Source organism: Herpailurus yagouaroundi, unplaced genomic scaffold (genome assembly GCF_014898765.1).
Source record: "Herpailurus yagouaroundi ecotype Mexico unplaced genomic scaffold, PumYag 160, whole genome shotgun sequence".
Lineage (NCBI taxonomy): Eukaryota > Metazoa > Chordata > Mammalia > Carnivora > Felidae > Herpailurus > Herpailurus yagouaroundi.
In genome coordinates this window covers 4,516,975-4,528,481 of record NW_024412401.1, presented here as the reverse complement: position 1 = coordinate 4,528,481, position 11,507 = coordinate 4,516,975, and the positions used below count along the sequence as shown (strand labels likewise).

The window sequence follows — 11,507 nt, the reverse complement described above, 5'->3', positions numbered from 1 at the left end:
TGCCCCTACAAATCTAGTGATATCCACAGGCAGATTATACAGTGGGGCTGTCACAGTTTATGAGGAGGTATGGTATAAGCAATGGTCACATTTCCCAAAATACCTTCCCCACTGATCTATCACAAATTATTCCCTCTCATCTGGCTCATAATTCCCATGATGGGCATGAGTAATAGCATGGACAGCAAAAGAGGTCGTTGCTAAGTCACTGTATTAGTTATCTGTTGCTGTATGACAAATTAGCCCAAAACCAAGAGTGTCCATCAGTCCGCGGATCTGTCCTTTGCTTCAACAGTGTTTGGACAGAACAGAACAGGGAAGCCCCTTCTATCAGCCTCTGACCACCCTCCAACCTTTTTTCCAGTCACAACCTTCAGAGCCATTTTCTCAGCCGCCCACTCCCTCCAGGAGCAGCTAACACCTTATTTTGAGCTTAGCTCCTTATTGCCGATCAATCATGAGCTCCCAGATTTGTCAGAATGATTCCACCAGGTGGAGGCTGCCTTCAGCGGTCAACATGTTTCTATGGGTGTCCTACACCTACCTTTCTCTGGGCTTCTATTTCGATCACGGCATGGGGCTTTGGAGGATGTGGGCCACTTCTTCCACTAGTTGGCTGTAGAGAAGCTCAAGGGCACTGAGCATCTCTTGAAGATGCACAACCAACACAGAGGCTGTGTCCTCTTCCAGAACATGCAGAAGCCATCCCAAGATGCGTGGGATAAAACCCTGGAAGCTATGGAAGCTGTCCTGATTCTGGAGAAAAACCTGAACCAGCCCCTTTCAGATCTGTGTGCCCTGAGTTCTGCCCATGGAGATCATACCTGTGACTTCCTGGAGAACCACTTCCTAGTTGAAAAGGTGCCCATCAAGAAGATGGACAACCACCTGACTAGCCTCTGCAAGCTGGCTTGCTCCCAGGCTGGGATGGGTGAGTATCTCTTCAAAAGGCTCACCCTCAAGCATGACTGGGGGCCTATTAGACCCAGAAGCCTTTGGAGGACCCTTCTGGTAACCCTGGTGCCAGGACTTGTGCCTGACCCTCTCCCTGCAGCCACTAGAAAGATTTTTAACCACCCGGGAGCCCTTTCCCAAGCCTTAGAACGAATGTAAACAAATGAAGCTTTTTGTGGTCAAAAACAAAACAAAACAAAACAAAAACAAAACAAAAAAAAATAAACAACAACAACAACAAAATCCAAATTAACCCAAAGCATAGGTGGCTTAAATCAGCAATACACATGTATCATCTCATATTGTTTGTGTGGGTCAGGAATTTGGAATAGCTTCGCTCAATATTTCTAGTGATACATGTAGTTAAGATTTTGGCTGGGATTGCAATCATCTGAAGGCTTTACTAACCCTGAAGGATTCACATCCAAGATAGTTCACTCACATGGTGCTGGTTGTTGGTAGAAGACCTCAGTTCTCTTTCATATGAGCTTCTCTTTGAGCTGCTTAAATGTCCTCACAACATGGTGCCTGACTCTTTTAGAGTGAACAGTCCCCACAATGCTTCTTATGATCTAATTTTGGAGGTCACAGACCACCACTTCCACCACACTTGATTTCTTTTTAGAAAGTAGTTGATCAGTCAGGGGCATCTGGGTGGCTCAGTCGGTTAAGTGTCCGACTCTTGATTTCGGCTCAGGTCATGATCTCACAGTTTGTGAGCTGAGCTCCACATTGTGTGTCAGCACTGACAGCGTGGAGCCTGCTTGACATTATCTCTCTCCTCTCTCTCTGCCCCTCCCCCACTCACTCTCTCTGCCTTTCTCTCAAAAATAAATAAATAACCTTTAAAGAAAATTTTTCAAAAAGTAGCTACTCATTTGGGCCCACGCTCAAGGGGACAAGAATTAGGCTCCACCTTCTAAGGGGAGAATTGTCAAAGAATTTTTGGATATATTTTAAAATCATTACAGTCACCATGAAAATCCACCTATGATATTGGAGGCTATTAGTGCTCAGCTGGGCTAAGCAGGAAGGGGTATTGAGATGGGGACAAGATTCAAGACCAGAAGAGCTCACAACTCAGGCACAGAGATGAAGGACTCTGGGCTACCAGGTCGTAAAGAAGTTTAGAGAGAGACATTTGTGAACAGGGGACATTCCCTTGGAGAGCAGTTGCCTTGGTCTTGCCTAAAGGCTTGAACAAAAGTTTTCATCCCAGAACAGTTAGTCCTGGTATCTTTTTGCTGAATAGCTTAGTCTCCATATGGGCAGGGAACTTACAGAATTACTCCAGGAAAGTTTGGCTGATTTGGGATATGGAGGTGAAATCTTCTGCTTTAAAAGACATTTATTCTCTCGATATAGGTCAGTTCTATTTTCTCCTGGGCCTTGGCCCTGACAAGGGTTGATCAAGGGATTAAAGCACAGGATCATGAACTCAAGAGTCAACAGGGGATAGTCAAAGTGAGCATAACAGATCTAAGAAACAAATCAGAGTGGCAAGCATTGTGGCAGACCGGAAAGCAAGCTACAGATGATTTCACACTAGAAAGAGAGAAATATCTGGACCTTTTAGGAATAATTGGACATTGATTCTGAAATACTGCAAATCATTAGTATTTCAGAAAACCATCATGATCCATAGGTAAAAATGGATGTTTATGGGAGTCCATTGAACAAAAGGAACAAATAGGTGAATCTCTCAGCGGCCCCATTACATCCATGAGTATGTTCTTCTGTTATTTCCACAGTTCCTGAAAATGTAGTTTGAGTAGATATACTCAGCAACTGGTAGAACAACCACAGTAGCCCCTTAACTTGCAGAGTGAGGGCTTTTAGAATCAGATAGAGAGTGAAGCACTCCTCTCTATAGCACAGGTAGTCCACCAACAAAGAATTTAAAGTCTCAAAGATGGTGATCCCTACCACATCTCTAACTGGCCTGTTTGGCTCTGCAAAAGATGGATAGAAAATTATGGGGTATTATTTTAAGTGTTGTTAAGTGATGACTACAATTCAAGCCGCTATTCTAAATGTCGTCTCCTCACCTTGTGGGTCTGCTGGATGGCTATTGATCTGGTAAATACATTTTCTCTACTAGAAGAAGTTTTCTTTTACTGGGCAGGAATAACAATACATATTCACCATGCCAATCTTCAGAACTGCTTAATTCTTTTGCTTTATGCCATAATTTAGATCAGGGGGATTTTTTTTAATGTTTAACTTTTTTTTTACAGAGGTATAACTGACATATAATGTTATATTAGTTTCAGGTGTGTAACACAATAATTTGATATTTGTATATATTGCAAAAGGATCACCACGATGAGTCTAGTTAACGTGAGTCACCATACATAATTACATAATTTTTTTCTTATGGTCAGAACTTTTTTTAAGATTTACTCTCTTAGCAAATTTCAACTATGCAATAGAGTATTATTAGTTATAGCCACAGTGTACATCACATCCCTAGAATGTATTTATTTTATAACTGGAAGTTGGTAACTTTTGACTTCCTTCATCCACTTGGCCTACCCTCTACCTCCCACCTCTGGCAACCTGCAATCTGTTGTAGATCAGAGGGATTTTTGATCCTCTTAATAACAGCCCACAGAACAGAATTTTGGACTATAGTTTAGATGACATAATGCTAAAAGACCAAGTGAGCAAGCAGAAACAGATATCCTAGACACCCTATAAAACCTATGTGTGTCAGAGTTCGGGAGATACATGCATTGGAAATTCAGGGATCTTAGAGACATTTCTAGAAGTTCAGGTATCTGTATAGTATCAGAATGTTTCTTCCAAAGTGAAAGAAAATTCACTGTACCATGCATACCTCACCACTAAGAATAAGTGATACATCTTTGGCTTGGCCCTTTTTGGAGTTTGAAGGCAACATATGCCAGATATGGATGTACTCCTCTGCCCCTGTTGCTGAGCAATGCAGAAGGTTACAAGCTTCAAGTGAGGCCCAAGCAGGAGAAGCTGATTCAGGCCACAACACCAGCAATTCTGCCACTAGGTCTTCTGATGAATGAACCCAACGGGAGTGCTCTCTGGTGCCTGTGCCAAGCCCTGATGGAAGAAGCACAATGGAGAGTTCTAGAGTTCGAGGATGAAGGTTTGCTCTCAATACTCACATTGAGCATATGCTTTCTAAAACTCAACTCACTGAGGTATAATTAACATACAATACATAAAATGTACCCACTTTAGCATAGAGTTGAATGACTTGTGATAACTTACACACCCGAAAAAGTAGAGCACTGTCAAGATAAGGAACATTTCCACCGAACCAGAATGCTTTCTTGTGCCCCTCTGCACCAATCCCGTGTCCCTTCTCCAGAACATAGCCCTCAGGCAACCACGGATTCTGTCATTACTGATTGGATTTACAGTTTCTAGACTTTTATATAAGTAGAATCAGGCAGGATGATCTCTTTTGTGTCTGGATTTTTTTACGCAGTGTAATGCTTTTGAGAGTCTTCCATTCTGTCATATGGACCAGTGGTATCAGCTGTTTGCTCCTTTTTTATTAACGAGCAGTATGCCATTGTACGAACATACTCCAATTCCTCTTTATCCATTAATAAATATCTGGATTGTTTCCAGGTTTAGGTTCTCATGAATAAAGCGGCCATAAGCATTCTCGTGAAGTCTTTGTGTGGACAAATGTTTTTATTTCTTGTGAGTAAACACCTAGCAGTGCAATTTCTGGGACACACAATTAGCACATGTTTATTTTTTAGATTTTTTTTAATGTTTATTTTTGAGAGAGAGAGGCAGAGCACAAGTGGGGGAGGAACAGAGAGAGGAGGAGACACAGATTCTGAAGCAGGTGCCAGGGTCCAAGCTATCAGCACAGAGCCTGACGCGGGGCTCAAACCCACGAATTATGAGATCATGACCTGAGCTGAAGTCAGACGCTTAACCATCTGAGCCACCCAGGCGCCCCCTAATTAGTGTATATTTCAATTTAGAAGAAACTGACAAACTGTTTTTTCAAAGTGGTTGCACCGTCTCACATTCTCACAAAAAATAGACGAGAGTTTCAGTTGCTGCATATCCTTACCAACATTTGGTATTGTCGATGTTTGTAATTTTAGCTATTCTAACAGGTGTATGGTAGTATTTCATTGTGGTTTAAATTTTCATTCCCTGATAGCTAATGATGTTTAGTATCTTTTAATGGGCTTATAGGCTACTTTTTAAAAACTTTCGTGAAGTGTCGGCTAAAGTTTTTGTTAATTAGGTTATCTGTCTTATTATTGAGTCGTAAAAGCTCTCTGTGTATTCTGGAAACAAAACATGTGTCAGATGTATGTATTGTGAGTACTTTCTTTCAGTACCGTATTAACCAGTGACTTGGGAGCAGAACAGGGCACAATGTGTTAATAGTCATATTGCAATCAAGGAAACCAAGGCAAATATTTTTTTAATATGAAATTTATTGGCAAATTGGTTTCCAGACAACACCCAGTGCTCATCCCAGCAGGTGCCCTCCTCAATGCCCATCACCCACTCTCCCCTCCCTCCCACCCCCCATCAACCCTCAGTTTGTTCTCAGTTTTTAAGAGTCTCTTATGGTTTGGCTCCCTCCCTCCCTAACTTTTTTTTTCTTTCCCCTCCCCCATGGTCTTCTGTTAAGTTTCTCAGGATCTGCATAAGAGTGAAAACATATGGTATCTTTCTCTGTATGACTTATTTCACTCAGCATAACACTCTCCAGTTCCATCCACGTTGCTATGAAAGGCCATATTTCATTCTTTCTCATTGCCAAGTAGTATTCCATTTTATATATAAACCACAATTTTTTTTATCCATTCATCAGTTGATGGACATTTAGGTTCTTTCCATAATTTGGCTATTGTTGAAAGTGCTGCTATAAACATTGGGGTACAAGTGCCCCTATGCATCAGCCCTCCTGTATCCCTTGAAACCAAGGCAAATATGGGTTAGATAACTTGTTTGAGTACATAGAAAATAAAAACTAGGATTCAAGAGCCTCCAATTCCAGTATATTTTTATCAAATGCAAAGTTGCCAATAAATATTTGAGAGTGACTGCAAGAGAGCAAGAAAGTGTTTGAGTTACTGAATTATACTGCCTCCCAAAGAGCAGCGTAAATGCTGAGACTGAAATGGTGGCTGCCAATTTCTACCAACTCAGAGTTTCCTTCTTGTTCTATGAAACTGACATCAGGTGAGTGGTTTCTTGTTTTATTCACTGGGCTTGAGGCAGATTCCAAAGTCTGTGAATTTTCAGCCCAGTTTCTTCCAGCTTCTGAAACTATAGAATACTTTGTGATTGAAATCAATACTATGGACCCTAAGATTTCCATTCATTTGTAAGTAAGAATGTATTTTTGTGTTATTGTGTATAACATGCTATATCTTATATATGTTATATTTAAAGAAACTTTTTTCATACTTGTTAGCGTATATAAATTATATGAAAATGCATGACATATGCTATATCTTAATGAAATGTATTATTTTATAATCGCTCCTTCAACATGCCAGGCCCCATTCTGGTACTCAGTCTCCAAAGATGGCTGAGACACAGGTTCCTGACCTTGAAAAACTTATAGCTATGTGGAAGAGATGGAAGTGTTTTTTAAAAAATTTGTTAAAAGGCAAAGAAGAAGTTTTTACTTATGGGAAATGCTTTCTAAAATATTTAGGGGTAAAGAAGCACCATGACTGCGACTTACTCTCAAACAGGCTCTATTAACATGTATTCTGCACAAAGCAATATTGCACTAAAAGAAATAAAAATTATTGGTGCATGTAGGTGGCTCAGCCGATTAAGTGTCTGACTCTTGATTTCGGCTCAGGTCATGATCTTGCAGTTTTGTGGGTTCAAGCCCCATGTCGGGCTCTGTGCTGACAACGTGAAGCCTGCTTGGGATTCTCTCTCTCCCACTCTCTCTGCCCCTTCCCTGCTCATGCTCTCTCTGTCTCTCTCAAAATACATAAATAAACTTAAAAAAAAAAAAAGAAATAAAAACTGTTCTTGGAGGCCAAAATATCTTACTCTTTTTCCACATGAAGTTCAGATATACTTAGAGTCCATAAAAAGGTATACATTATCTGTGGTATTAAAATTTCAAGTCAGAAAGCAATCAGGGAAAAAAAATATCTAAAAAGGCACTTGGAGAGTGATGAGGAAAAGATTGAGCAATTCTGGTGTACAGGAATTCTTTATACTTTTTTTGCAACTTTTCTGTAAATCTAAAATTATTTTGGAACAAAAGTGTAAACATTGCACTGTGCCAGTGCTGGGAGAATTAGGGGAGCACAGATGAGGTGGCCCTAATTCTGCAGAGGTCGGTGAGGGCGGCTCTAGGTCAGGGGGCACGAGACGTCCCCACCAGAAAGGTGACATTTGCCCCAAGTCTTGAAGGAGAATCAGGAGTGGGCTGGGTAGATAAGGACACAGCCTAATCCCAACAAGCCTGGGAAGAAGATTAAATTCCGTATCATTTAGTTAGATTGTTTAGCATATTTTACCATATTCTAATGAGATACAAAGTGATAAGCCAGGTCTTTTCGCTTCATCACCACGAGGATGCCTTGCAATTAAATAACAATCCTCTGTTAGGCAGAAGATCTAACTGCTAAACTTTCAGAAGAAACGGGAGTTGGAAAGGAAACAGACTGCTTTCTTCTAGGACTCACTATTTATCCAAACTTCCATTCTCCCAGGGAATGTTTCTGGATTCATGATTTACGGACTTGGGAAACCTTTTGGGATTTTGGAGAGGAGAGATGCCAGCTGTAAAATTTGCCCTTAGCTCTGGTGCTGCATTGGGTCAGCAGGCCTGAGAGAGGCGGAAGGTGGATTTCACATTTAGAAGCAGCAAACCCTGCCTTTCTGTGGGCTGGAAATCCGACACTGGGCTGTGGAAACGCACAGAGTCAGAGAGCGTGCTGTGAGACGGGGCGCGGGAAGGGGCAAACGCTGGAAAAATTGTACTTTTCTCCCCATGACAGTTGCCTTTTGTTTGGACAAATAATTTGAGGAGAGAACAAAAAAGCAGTTGTTTGCTTAATGCCAAGCCACAAAACATGGAGGCTTTCTGGCCCCAGCGAGGAGTAAATTCCTGGTCCCAAGCATTCCTGATGATTTGCCCCCTGGTCCTGCAGACTGAGGTGACCCAGAAAGCACCCACTGTCCCCGGAGCCTCTTTTACTGGGCAGGGGCCGCCTCACTCATTCATAACTCAGTAGGACAGGGGTCCAGGGAGGCCAAGAGAGCTCAGTGCCAGGCCAGGCCAAGCCAGAGGGTGGCTGCGATGGGGTGGGGTGGCCTGAAAGCAAGTCATTAATGCACACGGATGCCCCGCCTGCCAGTTGCCTGTTTTCCTGGCCAGAAGAATCTGCAAAAAGAGTACAAAACCTTGTGTTCAAAAGTTTTGGAGTTTGTAACATATACAGACTCATACACACATATACACATGCCCAGAAACACACAAACTGCTTGTGATACATACATTTGGTGCCAACATAAACAGAGCTCTGGCCAAAAACCATGTTGGTTAGCAACTGGCCAATGAAGTGTTTAAAGTTAGATGCCAACAGAAAAACCCGAACAGTGGTGTTTTTCCTAAACTTGAAGTCACCAGTCAGTATTGCTTTTCCTTTGCAGAATGGTTTTCTAATATCTTCACTCAGGAAAGATCCTGTCTGCAAAAAGGCCCATGACGGGTTCGCTATTAGGTGAGTTCATTACCGTAAATCCATCCACAGTGAGTTCCAATAACAATTACAAGGCCATCAAGCCATGAAACCCAATGGCCGCTTTGAATTTGTGACCAGTGCCAGTGAGAAGTGGGGGTGGGAGGGGGGGGTAGTTCTGGACTTCTAGAACTGCCTGGTCTCCAAAGCTTATGGAAGCACCGAGGCTCCAAAGGAAGAAGGAGCAGCTTGTCAGGCTAGCCAACTGACACTTGAAAGAGCAGGCTGGGGAGGAAACACGTGCTGTCACCTGAGCCCTCAGAATCTACCCCTGGCACCATGTGGAGTGACCACGTCATCGTAGGGCCAAAGCCACATACGAGAAAGAATGCTCTTCCCTATGCTCTCCCACCTTTGGGTGTTGAAATGCCATGACCTTCTATCTCCTAATGAAGCTTGTTCCCAGGGAAGGACTGATGTCTATTATTTGCCACTTAGTCTAAATATATTCAAGTCACCATTACCAGGTCATCCGATGTGCTGAACTTGAGCTCTGTGGCCTAACAGCCTTGACTTCTGCTAGAAGAACTAATGCCCTTGGCCAGCATTTAGGAGAGGATTTAGTAGGGATGAGGAAGGGCAGGATTTCTCAAAACCTGCCTTCCCCCCGCCCAACCTGCATGTTCTTCCCTCTCAGCCCCCAGATCTCAGCTTAATTCTCCATTCCTAAATAAGTCAAGTTCTGATGAGAGAGTGTCTTGGTCCCAACTCCTTAGCCTTTACTGAAGTCAAGGCCTGTGTCTGTATTTGATCATCACTCTCGATCAAGTGTCTAGCCCTTTGCCTGGCATATGGTGCAGTTTGTTGAATAAATGAAATCAATGAATGGTTAAATGAGTGAAGGCTTGGATGGATGCATGGGTGGATGGACAGATATATGGGTTATGGGTACAGAAACGAATGATGACAGGTGGATGATGGAGTTGCAATACAATTCCATCTGTGCCCCGCCCATCTTCCTACCACCCTGCCTCCCTGAGAACGCTGTTGCTTCGGTGCAACTTACAGAAGCTCAGTCGATAGATGATGGCGCTGCTGGATGCTCGTGATGAATTACTGCAGTAGCAACTGAGAAAAGCCAAGCGAGCAACCAAAGAGAAGGGCTGGGATGATAAAAGGCAGAGAGGGAGAAATAGAGAGGTTGAGAGGTGCGCAGCCAAACAGACCACAGGCAGCTGGAGGAGAAAGGCAACGGCTTTGGGGACCTGATGGAAAAACAGAGAGAAGAGGGACTCGAGACTAGCTGTGGGGAGGGGAGGCAGCTGAGAGGAGGAATCGTGGAAAAAGAATTTATATTATCAGGAAAACAAAATGGTAGGGACTTCTCTAATAGGTCTGTAGGGAGGTGAAGAATGAAAGCGGGAGGCTTTTAAGGGGAAGAGAGAGGAGGAGGAGAAGAATCTCAAGCAGAAAAAATTAAGTGGCAGAGAAAGAGAGAAACAAATGCTGGCCCTTCAAGGTACAGAAGGGGTGCCCGGTGTGAGAAAGCCAAAGCCACAGCTGCCCTGCCAAGGGAGGAAACCTTAGGAGACCCGCCCAGCCAGAATCTTGAAGTCTCAGACTTTTTCCACCTTATGAGCTGTAAATTGATCTATTCAGTTAGAGAAACCTGGTTTTTATTGAGTAATTTCCTCTGAACGACCTCCAGTTTTGAAAATGTCCCCAAAGTTCTCTGCCTTCCCCCGTCCCCCGCCAGGTCCCTGCGTCAATGCCCGTAAATCACAGGGAGTCAGCCCCCCTTACTGCTCGCCAGGTCCCTTGGCTAATCCTGATATGGCACTGGGTCCTCCTGGTGCGGAGACCTCAGATCTGTTTGTTCTGTGGCCAGTTCCCAGCATGCACCTCACGGGGCTCCCATCCGGCAGCTTCTCAGGAACCCCCAGCCACAGAAAGGATTTCTAACTGGTCGGGAGCCATGTCCTCTGCCTGGCCTCCGTATCAAGGAAATGTCTCAATTTTTCTTCCTAGCCCTCAAATGGGGCCTCTTGCAGATGCAAACAAGGGGCTCTTTATGGGAAACATTGCCCATCACTTGCTTTTACATTGCGTCTTTTATGCCAACATCCCTCAAAGCATTTTCACAGACAAGTGTCATTGTCTCCCCCTTACAGATGGCACCGAAAGGAGAGCACAGAAAGTTAAGTGGTTCAACAAAGGTCAGACTCAAAAAGTCAGAGCAGAGGTGGGAAACAGAACCCACAGCTCCCTGCTCCCCGGCCTATCACCTGCCCATTCCCAGGCCCAGTGGGAAATAGCCAACCTCTGTGAGCATCCTTCCCACACTCTGGCAGCATGCAAACCCCCCTCATCTGTGCTATTTAAAGCTCAAAGCTGAAATCCCATCTTCATAATCAGGATTGCACAGATCTCTGGATGGAAGGGGCCATCTTGAAAGTTGATCGAAGACTAGTGTACTTGCCAAGACTCAGTAGGGTGGGAGGGAGGCCCGGGGGCCCCCTCAGGAGGTGAGATGCCGGCGTCAGGCTCGAAGAGCAATTGCATTACCTGTGTGGCTGAGGTTTTACTGCCTGCTCAATCTGAAAGTTAGCAAAGTAGTAATCAATGAAAAGGAAATATAATTGAGAAGATTAAAAGCTGAGGGTGGGTATGGACTGGGGAGGGAAGTGATTGCTAAAGAGGTCCATTTGTATAATTCAAAGGTCGATGCCTCTCATTAAACTCACATCTCCAGACACTCAGGGGGATGAAAGAGAATCTCTCCATGCTGACTGGCTGACACCTAAGAGTTTCCTCTGGCCACTTTCAAGGGCAGCATGAGGCCAGAGGGGCAGAAGAAACTGTTGGAAAGAG

At 43.6% G+C, this 11,507-nt stretch overlaps 1 pseudogene; it reads left to right on the top strand.

The window, feature by feature from the left end:
- The first annotated feature begins 457 nt into the window (after nucleotides 1–457).
- Nucleotides 458–11,507, top strand: part of LOC121035164 (ferritin light chain-like) — a 45,161-nt pseudogene continuing 34,111 nt past the window's right edge.